This window comes from Gorilla gorilla, chromosome 21 (assembly GCF_029281585.2).
Source record: "Gorilla gorilla gorilla isolate KB3781 chromosome 21, NHGRI_mGorGor1-v2.1_pri, whole genome shotgun sequence".
In the NCBI taxonomy this organism is placed as follows: Eukaryota; Metazoa; Chordata; class Mammalia; order Primates; family Hominidae; genus Gorilla; species Gorilla gorilla.
Genome location: NC_073245.2, coordinates 35,993,247 through 36,007,487, shown reverse-complemented (window position 1 = coordinate 36,007,487; position 14,241 = coordinate 35,993,247). Strand labels below are relative to the sequence as shown.

Here is a 14,241-nt window from a genome sequence, read left to right as displayed (position 1 = left end):
CTTAAGTCCAGAATTTCTTTGTTAATTTTCTGCCTTGATGATTCGTCTAATGCTGTTGGTGAGTTGTTGAAGTTCCCCACAATTACTGTGTGGGCTGTCTAGGGCTCCTTGTAGATCTAGAAGTATGTGTTTTACGAATATGGGTGCTCCAATATTGGGTGCAAATATAATTAAGATAGCTTAGTCTTCTTGTTGAATTGAACCCTTTATCATTATGTAATGCCTTTCTTTGCTCTTTTTTACTGTTATTGGTTTGAAGTCTGTTTTTTCTGATGTAGGATTAGTGACTCCTGCACTTTTATATTTTCCATGTGTGTGGTAGATCTTCCTCCAACCCTTTACTTAGAGCTTATGGATGCCATTACATGTGAGATGGGTCTCTTGAAGACATCAGATAGATGGGTCTTGGTTTTTATTTTTTTAATGTTGATCATATTTTAGAAAGGTATTGAGAAAAGTTGTCTTTCTGATAAATGTCATACTTTAGTAAGTAACTACTTGAGATTCACATCACAGAATTTGCCTTAGAGGTTGAGCAATAATAGCTTTTTGTTGACTAGGCTTGTAGCTTCTCTAAAATTTCAGAATCTGGCCGGGAGTGATGACTCACGCCTGTAATCCCAGCATTTTGGGAGGGCGAGGCAGGTGGATCACAAGGTCAGGAGATTGAGACCATCCTGGCTAACTCGGTGAAACCCTGTCTCTACTAAAAACACACAAAAAAATTAGCCGGGCATGGTGGCGGGCGTCTGCAGTCCCAGCTAGCTACTCAGGAGGCTGGGGCAGGAGAACGGCGTGAACCTGGGAGGCGGAGCTTGCAGTGAGCCAAGACTGCACCACTGCACTCCAGCCTGGGCGACAGAGAAAGACTCCGTCTCAGAAAAAAAAAAAAAAAGAATTATCTCTCAAAAAAGTTGTACATGAAACTTTTTTTAATGTTTTACTAATATGAAGATGCATAGCATATAACGGACAAGTAATAAAATATTAGTTCCCTTTTCAGGGGGAGTTTTTGTTAATTTTTGCCAAACTCTTACATCCATAGATAACTGACTGCAATTAGCAAATAAATAGAGTTTCAATATGAATATTGGTTACTATTTTTATATACGTTAGTGGTAAAAGTGAAATTAAAACCTTTACTTGTTCACCAATGATTCACTCTTCTGAGAATCATAATTTTTTAATACAAGGATAATATGTCTGTGTATGTTGGGGCAGTTCATAATGTAATGGTTACAGACATAATTTAAAAAATAATTTGCATTATTAACATACTTTTATTCATTATTTTTACTTTTATTAATTTTTTATTTATTATTTTTATTCTACACAATTAACAAAATATTAAATCGAACCCTGATATGCGGTGTTAATTTTCATGCTGTAAATACTCTCTTCATGACTGAATTACAAGCTACAACCTGAGGCCATTAATAGGAAGTTGGAGAGATGCACATTAGCTTGCCATTATATAGTGTTGCCATGATACAAACATCATCTATGTAAATATTTTTGGTAGCATAAATCACAGCAAAATATAGCGAAATACTTAGGAAATGATGAATTTAAGTAATTTGTTTTCCTTATTTTTAATATAATTTAATTATAAATTAAAAAGTTTATTTTTAATAATTTCTGTGTCTAAAAAGGACCTCAAAATATTTCTAAAAATTTAATAGTTGGATCTCATGAGTTGATATGAGATAGCTCTCAAACACAATTGTGTATACTAAAAAGTCTAGAATTATAGCTAGTTTTAGAGTCAGGAAATAAAATGATGTGGTCAGAATTTTAATTCTCTCACCTAGGGAATAGCTAAGATTTAATTTTACATCTAGATTGGGTCACATGTTCATATCTGGACAAATTAATTACAGCCATCCAGGTAGAATACACTAGTCAGAGCTGGGTCATGGACAACTTCTAGAATTTGCAGATTTATCAGGTTCACCTAAACCTCATTGATTCAAACTTAAAAACATTATTCCATCAAAGAAAATTGGCAAAAAGAACTGCTAAACATTTATTGCATACTCTTTCCAAAAATATACACCTACAGTATAAAATACTAACTAGTAATGAGAATATGTTTATTGAAGATTTACTATATTTCAAACACTGTGCTAGAAACTTTTACATATTATCTCATTAGATAAAATAAGACTATCATTAATATTATTTATCTTCATTTTAAATATGAGTAAGTCTCTAGTTATATTTTTCTATTTAAGATCATATATGGAAAGTATTAGGATGGTGCAAAAGCGATTGTGGTTTTGCCACTAAAAGCAATGGCAGATTACTTTTAGTTTGTCATAGTAGATTGTAATATGTGTTAAAATCTGTATTCCAATCTTGACTCCAAAACTTACATTTTTACATATAGAATGCAACACACTTAGTGAACCCCACATTCTCACCATTAAGAGTCCATTCACTTTTGTTCATGGCACTCTTGATCATAGTGTCGTAGAATATTTTAGCTGCAGAAGAAAGCTACCCATTGCCTAGAACATGAAAATAAGTGAGAGGTACTATGAATCTAGGATGAAAACAGTAGAACATGGTTCTAATGTACGAAGAATGTCTTCTTTAGGAGATCAATAAATAGTAAGTTGATTAGACAAAAACATGTGATTGACTAAGTTTGAATAATGAAAAAAAGAGAAGACTAGAGTGGCAAGTAATAAGCTGAAGCTGGGGACACATGAAAAATTAGTAGAAAAAAACGTATCGAAAGAACAAGTTGCAAATGCCTTTATTTTTGTTTATTTTAGGTCTATATGGCTTGATTAAGCTTTTCTTCCCAAATCCATATATTCCAGGTAGATACAGTGAACTTCACTAGAGTTGCTTCCAATAGTTTGTAGTCATTGTTTAATTGGGGAATTTACTGCTACTCCAAATATCGTATGGAATCCCGGTCATCTCTTAGTGTCTTTTTTAAAAATGAATTTGCCAATATTTTATAGGTAATACAAGGCCAGAATAATAAAATTATCCAATAAAGGCAAGCTAACTAATCAATTAATCTGAAAATAAAATTGTCACCTGAAATTCTACTATGCAGGGGTCATTGCTGTTAAAACATTAGGGCCCTCCACTATTGTGGGGCCAATTTAGTTCTATACGATTTCTGATATTCTCAACTGTGTCACTATAACATGTATCCCTTGTCCCGAACACCAAGTCTTTTTCTTATTCTTCTACTCTCTCTAATTCTTAAAATTAGACCCAACATTGTCTGAAGGAAGAACTTGGGGCTGGGAATTAGGATCTTATCAATGAAAATGAAGTAATCTAAAGGTCACTGGATATCTTTAGATATTTATTAACATAGATGAAATATGACTAGCAACATAGTTAGAAGCATAAGATATTGTGAACAGAAAATAAGAAGATGAAATTATCTCAAATAGGAAGTATAAAAAAAATCAAGGACATCGGAAGTGAGCCTGGGGGAGCAAAGTTTACTCTATCTTTTAAATAATAATTTTCTTTATTTCTTTTAATAATACATTCTTTAGAAATTATAAGGCTAGGTATTAAAACTTGTGATACCAGTGTGCTCAAATTATGTCTACCATTGGAGATTCTCACTTTTATCTTTTGAATTTATATTTTAGAAAAAATTACTTGTCCCTGTTTAAATGTATATTCATCCCAATATAAAATACATAAATAAAATGATATAGACTCAGTACTTAAAAAAAAAACTTAAATTCTAAGATTCTGTAGTTCTTCCACATCTCATTTGTAAAACAAGTAACTGATTTTTAAATTAATGCCCTATAAATAGGTTAAATTTATTTTTAAATTTGCCCTCCAGAGAAAAGGGTTGTAGCATTTTATTTTTAACATACAAAATCAATCTAGACATCGAAAAAACCTTGTAATTGGCAGATATTCTAACAGATGATCTAACCACTGATATTTGCCTATGATTTATAGCAATTTTTTATTTGAATCAGTAGGATGTAAATACTTTTTACGCTGAACAAGTCACCAAACAGTACAAGACTTTAAGCTAAAAGTAGCTAGGAAATACATAGGGAATCTTAAGGTGTTTGAAACAAAGATTTTACGAGGCTTATCGTCTGCTGAAAGAAAAAAAATTGTTTCTTCATTTCTGATAATGTCAGAATAGATAGGCCATTGTTGCACACATAACTGAGTCTGACTGTAAGAATGAATTATCCCAAGTGAAATCCTCTAAATGCTTACTTAACGCTATATGATGAAAATTTGCAAGCAAGAAAAGTTGAAAAGCAAGCCTTGGGGGAAGGAAGAGAGTATCAACATCACAGTGAAATCTGCATTTGGCATTTTAAGTAGGATCCTGTAGCAGGATGTAGAGGAGCCTGCTGTGTTTAAAAATGATCTTTTGCCCTTGTGTGTATATGTTTCAGCATTGAAATAATCAGTCCTCTTTCAAATATAATTTGATAGCATAATTAAAGTACCCCACTAGCACAACTTTTGAAGCTAAACTTTTCCTTTTTCTTGTGCACTTAGAAATTTTTTCACTTGTATTTGATAGCCCAGACCAATTGACTTAGAATTCCCTGCTTGATATTGTAAAGAATTTACTTCTATTTATGTCTTTTAACACATAAAATGTTCTCAACTGTCACCTCTAGTTATGGTAGCATGTAGGCAATGAAGCCTAACAGGACATCTGACTAAACTAGACGTGACATATTAGTATCACAATACATCAAATTTGATATAATGCCCTTTTTTCACTTTACATTATAAAATATGATTTTGCTTTTTCGTATTTTTTGCTTTTCTTTTTAGATTCAGTAATATATAAAAATATCAAGTTTTAAAATTTAGTGAACCCAAGACCTAACGCCTTGAAGTAATTAACAAATAAGACACCATGTCTTTGCCTGTGCATATGCATTTAAGCATATTTATTAATACAGTCATGTTGGAGGGCGTGATTTACACAGCATCTTTTAGATATTCAGAGGTTACTTTGGAGCAGCCTATACTTTTGACCGTTAGCAATGTTCTTGCAAACCAGTCATTCAATTCTACTGGAATGAGATTAAAACAATCCAAGTATGGCTGGTATTCATATGCTTCTCCTTGTGTCCCTCTCCCCTCCCACCACTCCAAGGCTCTGGTAAAGACATTTTTGTTTTTGTTCTCCAGTCTCCTTATATAGGTCTAATCTATTACTCTTTATTCAACAATGTCTGTATATTGTAGTGACTAATTTCTTACTAATTCCTCTACCGAGACTCTTCTGCAAAATTCTTGAGAAAATGAATTCATTAATTCTTCTTAAATTCTGGTTGCCGTTTATGGTTGGCCCTTAGATTTTGGGATTCAAGTCTACCATTCACAGCCTAGAGAGACAAACATGATAGCAGTTGTTTTCTTTTGGATAAAGGAGTTAAGATTTCTTCCATATAAACAGTTGGGGAAAAAGCAGACATATTTATTAGGCCCTATTTAAGAGTTTATTGACTCTGTTTAAAAAAATCATTAAAAACTTCAAAAAAAAAAGCAAAGACAGTGTGGAAGTAACTTTCAATGCTGAACATTGAACATTGAAACTTGAACATTAAAGCTTGAACATTGGCTTACAAACACACCAACAGAACAATTATTATATGTATGTAACCTTGACTGTATGAATTTACATGCCAACTTGTAGATTTCTTTGTAGAAAAGAAAACATGAAAGATTAACATATGGTTTTATAGACCGTTAACAAGAGCTGTATTTTATCCAGCAGTCTTATTTTAATATTTCTCCCCACATTATCTTTGTATGCCAGTTCCACAAAATGTATTTTAAATCAGTTTTACCTTCTTTTTGGTTCCCTCATTAATGAGTTGTATATAATCTTAAAATATGTTTATCCTAGGTTTGTGTGAGAATCATCTTTTTAGTATTAAACTTCTAACTTTTGGTTACGTCCCAGATAACAGAGGAAAAGAAATGATTATACTTGAAGCATTTTTTATTCCAATTAATCTCCATAATAAATCTATTAAATTTAGCTCAAGTTACATTTGTGGAATGACTACTTACACAGGTAATGTGATAGCACCTGAAAGGGGAAAGGTGTCCTTGTCCCTCTTGCAGGGCATGTGACAGGGGAAGTGGCTTGCTTCTTCAGTGCCCTGCTGCACAAACCTCTCGAGGAGGATACAGATGGGCAGGCTGCAGGGCTCCGACCCCACAGCAGTGTCCAGGGGTGAATGTTTACAGCTCCTGAAGCCCCAGTGGGTGAGTGTTTATAGGGTGCTCTTTTAGTTTGGCCATCTATAGGCTTGTGTTAACCAACTCAATTACACCTGCTACCTTGCTGCAAGGACAGAGGGCTTTCTGTACCCCAGGTTCTTGCCTTGATGTACTGGAAGAATTGGCTCACACCTGGGCTTGGAGAATGAGTGCAAGGTTTTATTTAGTGGCAGTGTCTCTCAGCAGATGGGGGAGCCAGAAGGGAGATGGTTTTTCCCTGATGTGGGGCCGTGGAGCTTCTCCAACTGCTCTGGCCAAATTCTGCATCATTCTACTGGCCGATGGCCTGCTGGCCTGCCGGTATCTTCCACCTGCGTGCTCCTCTTGACATCCTCTGGATGTCTATCCGCTTGTGTGTCTGCCTGCTAGGGTCTCAGAGATTTTTATACACACAGGATGGGGGCATAGCATTCAAGGGTGGTCTTAGGAAATGCAACATTTGGGCAGAAGGCAGGTGAAGCCCTAGCCAGGGACCATGCCCTCCTTTACCCAGCACTTCCCTTCCCCACTTCCGTATCATTTAAAGGGATCATGCCCTTCCCTTCCCAGCACTCCCATATCACAGCTACTCATAAAAAGTGTCTACCATCTGGTCGCTTCACTCCAAGAGATCCATGTAAGAAAATTTAAAAGAATATATACAAGATAATAAATGATAAACATTTATAGATAGTTATAATAAAATGGATCATAAGAAAGGTGAAAGGCTGTAGAAACTGATTAAATAAAAATAACGTTATCTACAAATTCAGAGAATATACCATTCTTACTAAAAATTAAGTACATATTCAACTTATGTTAAAAATGACACTGTAACCACTCTTCTACTCTCGATGAGATCAACTTTTCTGTCAAATTTAAAGGATGATACTGTACAGCATTTCTCACTAACCATATTTTTTCAGCTTTTTTCTTTCTACTCTAACAGCCCTTTAATGTTCTCAAAATTCTTGGCCGATGCCTCTTACTTAATGCACCAAGCATTCAACAGTCAGCTACTTGGAATGTGATGGGTATGGTGGATATGGATGTTTCTTCAGCCATTAAGGACATCAATTGTAACTGAACAGTAACCACAGACAAAAAGGCTTATGAGATAATAACTAGTTCTCCACAATTTAACACTCTCAGTGAAAACCACCCATGACTTAATAATGTAACATTCTTTATTTTGGTAGAAATATGAAAAAAATCATATTCATAATACATTTGTCTTGAATTTTTTTTACTCATAAAGAAGAATTTTATCAGGAATGTTCACGACTTCTACTGCCTCAGCTTTCTATTAGGCATGATTTTAGATGCAAAAATGTTTCTTAAACGAGGTTTTATATTGATCTCCCATTATACTCAAGTAGTCCCTAACATAAAAAACTCAAAAGTACATAGTAAGTTTGAAGACAACAGATTTGTAATTTTGATTTTCAATAGAAAGTACTTTATCCTAATTTACTTAGAGAATAGCATATTTAGAAACGAAAAATAGTTTTCACTTTTTAATGCAACTAGTTAAAAATAGTTAACTGACTCTCATAAGGGGAAGGTATTTTGTAGTACTTAAGACAAAAATGATATACTTGTAAATATTACAGATACATTTTAAAGTTGACAGAGTATTCTCAGCCATTTTAAGTTATAATCTGTCAAAGACAAAATTATGCCACTACAGAGGATCCAAGATTATAGGTCTCATCTGTCAGTCATGAAGGTTTATAACAAATAGTATAGATTGAAGCAGATCAAGCATGAAGTCCAAGAAAATCATCTAATGCTCTGTTGTACTGGCAAATTCCAAAGGTGTGGAGACTATAAAATTAGAAAGTGGCAAGTGAATAGTTTGAGAGACTGTGGGCTCATCAATGGAGACATGACATAAACAACAGAATTACTTTACAAAAGGAAAATGGACATTTTCCAGAGACTATCATCCCACCTCTAATTGCTTTAACTAGTGCACAAATGACTTCCTAAGATGACAAGTATCAATCTTTCATCAACCTTTCTCTGCAGTGATGCATAAAACAGATGATGTTAAGATATCCAATGGAAGTGTCAGGGTCAATAACATAGGACATAATAATATAAAATCAGTGCAATACTTATTCCACTGTTAGAAAAAAAGATAACAGATCCCATCTAGGAAGTGAGGATCGTCTCTGCCCAGCTGCCCATCGTCTGAGATGTGGGGAGCACCTCTGCCCCGCCGCCCCGTCTGGGATGTGAGGAGTGCCTCTGCCCAGCCACGACCCCGTCTGGGAGGTGAGGAGCGTCTCTGCCCGGCCGCCACATCTGAGAAGTGAGGAGACTCTCCACCTGGCAACCGTCCCATCTGAGAAGTGAGGAGCCCCTCCGCCCGGCAGCCACCCCGTCTGGGAAGTGAGGAGCGTCTCCGCCCAGCAGCCACCCCGTCCGGGAGGGAGGTGGGGGGTCAGCCCCCGCCCGGCCAGCCGCCCGGCCGGGAGGTGAGGGGGCCTCTGCCCGGCCGCCCCTACTGAGATGTGAGGAGCCCCTCTGCCCTGCCACCACCCCGTCTGGGAGGTGTACCCAACAGCTCATTGAGAACGGGCCGGGATGACAATGGCGGTTTTGTGGAATAGAAAGGGGGGAAAGGCGGGGAAAAGATTGAGAAATCGGATGGTTGCCGTGTCTGTGTAGAAAGAAGTAGACATGGGAGACTTTTCATTTTGTTCTGTACTAAGAAAAATTCTTCTGCCTTGGGATCCTGTTGATCGTGACCCTACCCCCAACCCTGTGCTCTCTGAAACATGTGCTGTGTCCACTCAGGGTTAAATGGATTAAGGGCGGTGCAAGATGTGCTTTGTTAAACAGATGCTTGAAGGCAGCATGGTCGTTAAGAATCATCACCACTCCCTAATCTCAAGTACCCAGGGACGCAAACACTGCGGAAGGCCGCAGGGTCCTCTGCCTAGGAAAACCAGAGTCCTTTGTTCACTTGTTTATCTGCTGAGCTTCCCTCCACTATTGTCCTATGACCCTGCCAAATCCCCCTCTGTGAGAAACACCCAAGAATGATCAATAAAAAAAAAAAAAATTAAAAAAAAAAATTACTTAAAAATGCTTTAAGTAGAAGAACAAGCTTTCATAAAAGTGCTGATAACTTATGTTTTTATGCAATTTCCTATCTATACTTGATGTATCTTGGCAATTTATCAATAAAGATCCACTCATTCCTAAAAAAAAAAAAAAAGAAAAGAAAAAAAGATAACAAAAAATAACATACCAGATTACTGGCGTTGAGGTTGAGCATGACTTTGCAGGAATGACCAGGGCCTAAAATATCCCTCTCATTTATTTCAATGGGTATTTATGAAGCCAAAACTCTCTTCATATATTAGACAAGTGTTGGAGAAAAAAGAAAGAAAAAGACACGTGTGGTCCCTCCCTGCTGTCACAAAGTTTACTCAAGTAACGTGTACTCAAGCAAGCAAGCAGCTTAACATATTGCAATAGTGTTTCAATAGGAAAATACAAGTTAACTGCAGCAGCATATTTAGGAGAAACCATTTTCCAGGAAGGATTTTTGGAGACATAGTTATTACAGGAGTAATTACTCATCATACTTAATACATACATACATTTATAATAGGTTGTACTTTTGCATACTACAATTCAAATGTGCCAATTTATTTAGTCTATACGAGTTTATTTTCTTTAGTCTATATGACTTTATCTTGCCCCATTACTCCTATTATTTAAAAAAAGAGAAGAAAAATACATACATACATATGCATATACACATCTATATGTACATGATAACTCAGTCTCTACTGATTTAAAAATAGTTAATACTAATCAATTCAAATATTCTCTCAAAGTCAACCAAAATTAATAGCCCCTGCTCAGAAATCATACATAAATCTAAAGTCTTCATGCTTATGCTGTACCTTCATGAATTTTTGTTTATGGAAATCAATATTTTATGCCAAAAATAGAATGCTTCTTAGAAAATAATTGAAAGAAAGAAATTCATTGTATAACAGAAGAGTAGCAGTTGACTGAGACAAAGAGATTGTTATATGCATGAGTTAAAATGCTTAATTGTGTTGGATCCTATATCAGAACTAATTTCCTCTCTTTTTAGGTTAGCATTGAGGTGAATCCCTTGATGATAAAGCCATATCATCACCTGTTTTACTCTAAACAAAGAGATTTATAAAAACGGTAAACCTGATTATATTTCATAGTATTCAGAAAGATTCTTGTGTAAGATTATTAATTTTTACAATGCTCCTATTGTCAGCTGAGGTAAAATTAATTAGGACAACCGTATCCTAGGAAAATAGAGTCAATGAGCAAAGATTGTCACATATTTAAAGGAAATAAGAGCAGATGAAAGCTGTTCCTGAGGAATGAAGTAAAGAGAGTTTGAGACAGTGGAAGATGGAACAGGAAGAAAAAAATAAGATAAAATGGTGACATCTCTTAAAATGGTTTTGGAAGAGTCATTTACACACTATGGATGAATAGCAACTTATTCCTAGAAAATGCTTGTTGCCTAGGTTGTGCAAATTCTCAGTTATGGATAGATTTAGTTATTGATCAATCATACTGCTTTCGAGAATTTTAATCTGTTTAGATTTCTTAAAAAGTTCCCATGTATATAAACAAAGTCCATTTACTTGATGGCATTATATTAGCCTTAGGATATTTGGAGGACTTGCATACTTGGAGACAAGGGCATTCCAGATGTCAGATGTTTTCAGGACAACCCTCTCACCCAGTGAGACAGATTGTATGTTTTTTCCACTGTGACTTGCACCTATTTATATTTCCTTCAGCCCAGAAAGGATTATTGTAATATATCAAGTTCATTGGCATTTTTAAAATTCTTGCATTTATCTATTTAAATTGAGGTTCTATTTTACCTCAAAGATATCTATTACCTGTATTTATCTATCCAATCAAGTTCTTGCCACATATATATACTTTTTTAATTCTGCAATTCCTCTGAAGTTTTTAAGAGATCTCTGCTTGCTGGTTAGAATAATCCTCAAGTTTTTCTAATCATAGCACTTTTATTTTCTCATTCTTCTGATTAAAATTCTATCCTCTTCATTTGCAAAGGTGAATATATTTGGAACTGTCATCTCCAATGAATGAAAAGCAATTAGAAACCCTAGAAAAGATATTTGAAATAATTATTACAAACCATTTTATAATTTGTTAATTTTTCCAGATTTCTATAAAAAGCAGATGCAAATAGGAAAGAAACAAGAACTGGGCTTTCATATATTTTCCAATCTGAGCTGACTTCAAGACAAGAAGATTAACTAGTGGTAAACAAGAGAAAATAAATTTAAAATAAGGAGGACAAATGTAGAAGTTATCAAAGATTACAATTTTTTAAAATCTCAAAGCTTTTGTTGAAAGAGATTCCCATCAAAGGAATTTGTATCAAAAAGAAAATGAATAAAGCTGAAATGTAATTAGAATCAGTAAGAAAATATCAGAGCTGGAAGGACATTAATAAATCCTTAGTAAAAATAGCATTATACAGATGAAAAAAAAGTCAGGGGTCAAGAAACTTAATTGATTTGTCTAAGGTCATGTTATTTGTCAATTTATTTCCAAGACCAGTGTTTCTCCAAATAGAGATTAATGAGAAGAAGAAAAAAGAAGAAAAAGCAGTTCTCCACATTTTTTTTTTTTTTTTTCTGCCTGGAGGTCCTCATTCATTTGGTGTGGAATGGAGCATTCACATTTCCTGTTTCCTTGGCTAACAGCAGAAAACTATTAAATGGAAGAAAATAAGATGTGAACTGAAGTGGTAGAAAAAAGTAAATGAAAAAAAACAGAACAGGAGACTTTGTTTTCGGCAGTTTTTTAATTATACATATATCTCCCTCAGCAGCCACATGAGGAGGGCTGGCTGGGTCTTTCTCCATTCTTTGGGTGAGTATATTTCAAAATATGTTTAAGAGACTATCACATCCAAATCACCAGAGAGGAGATCGTAGCTAGTCCCAGGCTTTTTTCCATGTAACTTAGTAAAAATCTCTGTGAATAGTTCCCCAAATTCTGCATTTTTAACAAGCTCCCCGCTTACAGAGCTGTCTCCTTGAGTGCAGGAAGTACAGGCTGTTTTACTTTATAACTGGGACAGCAAGTACAGATCCTGGTTCGTAGGAGGTGCCTAGAAAATACATGATAGGTAATTAGTTAAACTGAATTAATAACTATAATAAGTAGTAAAACTTAATAAATGCTAGTGTTTTTTTTAATTGTATATATCTACTACTAGATACAAACTTTGAGTGGTGGTGTTCTTCATTTACCAAAGTTTTGGTTTTTACACTTTTCCAAAAAATGTCAATTGCTATGCTGTACTCTATACAATCAGAAGGAAGTCAGTTTGAGCACACAAAAATGACATAATATTCTGCAGTATCAAGAATACACAGCTTGATACTTCAGATTTATTTTTATCTTTGAAAGATATTAATAAAATAAGTAATTTATAAAAACAAAGAGATTTTAATAACTGAAACAAAAATACTAATTATGATAAGACTAAACATGTAATGTAGCTGTAGGTTGAAATAAACTTGAAACACTCTAGTGTCTGCATACCTTTTGCTTTCCCCAAGAACTATTTCTGCAAAATATTCACTAGCCTGCAGAGATAACCCACATAGACTATGTTATTAATATGCAATCTTCCTTCCTGAAACAGTTTATATATGCAGTATATAGCATCTAGACCTTGTAATTGAATTTTCAAAGTTTGCTGTGGTTTGGGAGCTGCATATGGGTCAGTAATCATTATCCAGACACCATCATTTATAGTACACATACAATTAATCAACTCATTAATTACGGAAAGAGTCTCAGGGAAGGCTAGTACACCTATTTCTTAAACAAATATGTTACCCTTGAGCTGTAAAAGTAGCATTTCCATTAGCCATTGCCTTAGATTATTGTTAGATATTTGTTCTGGGATCTTTTAAAACAAGGCCCATAAGAAGAGTCAATATAAAAATCTTTCAGACATAAGGCCTGTCATATATGTTCACTGAATTTAATCACTTTCTGGTTAACTCACTGCTCAAGTCAGCTTTGGATCTTTATCTTCTGAAGCTAATGTCAATAACACCTTATTTTTAATTTAACTAAATTCAGCCAAACGTAGGAGAAACAAATCATGCTTCTTTTTATTACTAGTTTTAGTAGATTTTTTGCCAGGGCAAAATTGGTAATTAGGGACAGTAAAGTATTCTTCAAATATTTTTTTCTTGTCATACATTTGTAAGCCCAGGAGGTTGTTAAGTGGAGACACTTTATGGATGCAGAAAGGAAAAAAAAATCAGTAAATACATCTTTTCACATTCTTGGCTCATTAGCTAACCAGACGAATTTCCTTTCCTCTTCGTCAATCCCACTCTTCTGCTATTTTTTCCCTACTCCGAGCAATTTATCTTCATATTGCACTGACTCACATTATGACCTACAAAACTCCTTGTAAAAAGACACACAACAGAAAAAGAGGCTAATTGTGTAAGATAAATGCCAACCTAAAATAATGATAAAATATAATTTGATTTCAGCTTAAGGAAGAGAGAGGAAGGGCTAGTTATTTAATAGAGTTTTTGTTAAATATACGGTGAGCTTAAGGAAGAGGAACAGCTGTTTGCCATCTTCATTGAAGTCAGATGTAGCTCAGACTTAATATGAGAGACATGAAGAAGAGATTTTTGTCTGTAGATTTCTAATGGGAATTTTAGTCAGAGGACCATGCAACCATAGAATTTTATTTCTTGTAAGATGTAGAGACATATGAGATAATTTATGAGCCATTCAAGTTAAAGGTAGGAGGAAAGATCAGTTGGTATTTTAAGGGTTCCTCTTTTCCGATACCACATTGTCCTGACTTCTTTGAGCCTCAGTTTTCCATCTCTGAGCTCCTTTGATTTGAAGTTATAAAATACCACAGAGTTCAAGGCTTACACTTTTAGC

General features: G+C 34.9%; 1 long non-coding RNA gene across 2 annotated transcripts in view; it reads right to left on the bottom strand.

Annotated features, from left to right (window-relative positions):
- Window positions 1–9,664: 9,664 nt before the first annotated feature.
- The window catches only part of LOC134757821 (uncharacterized), a 126,396-nt gene continuing 121,819 nt past the window's right edge, over window positions 9,665–14,241 (bottom strand). Inside the window, exon 3 of one of the 2 annotated variants that reach the window (XR_010132333.1) lies at window positions 9,665–12,421. This is a non-coding gene — a long non-coding RNA (uncharacterized lncRNA). The remainder of the gene's footprint in view (window positions 12,422–14,241) is intronic. The other variant, XR_010132332.1, reaches the window with a different exon arrangement.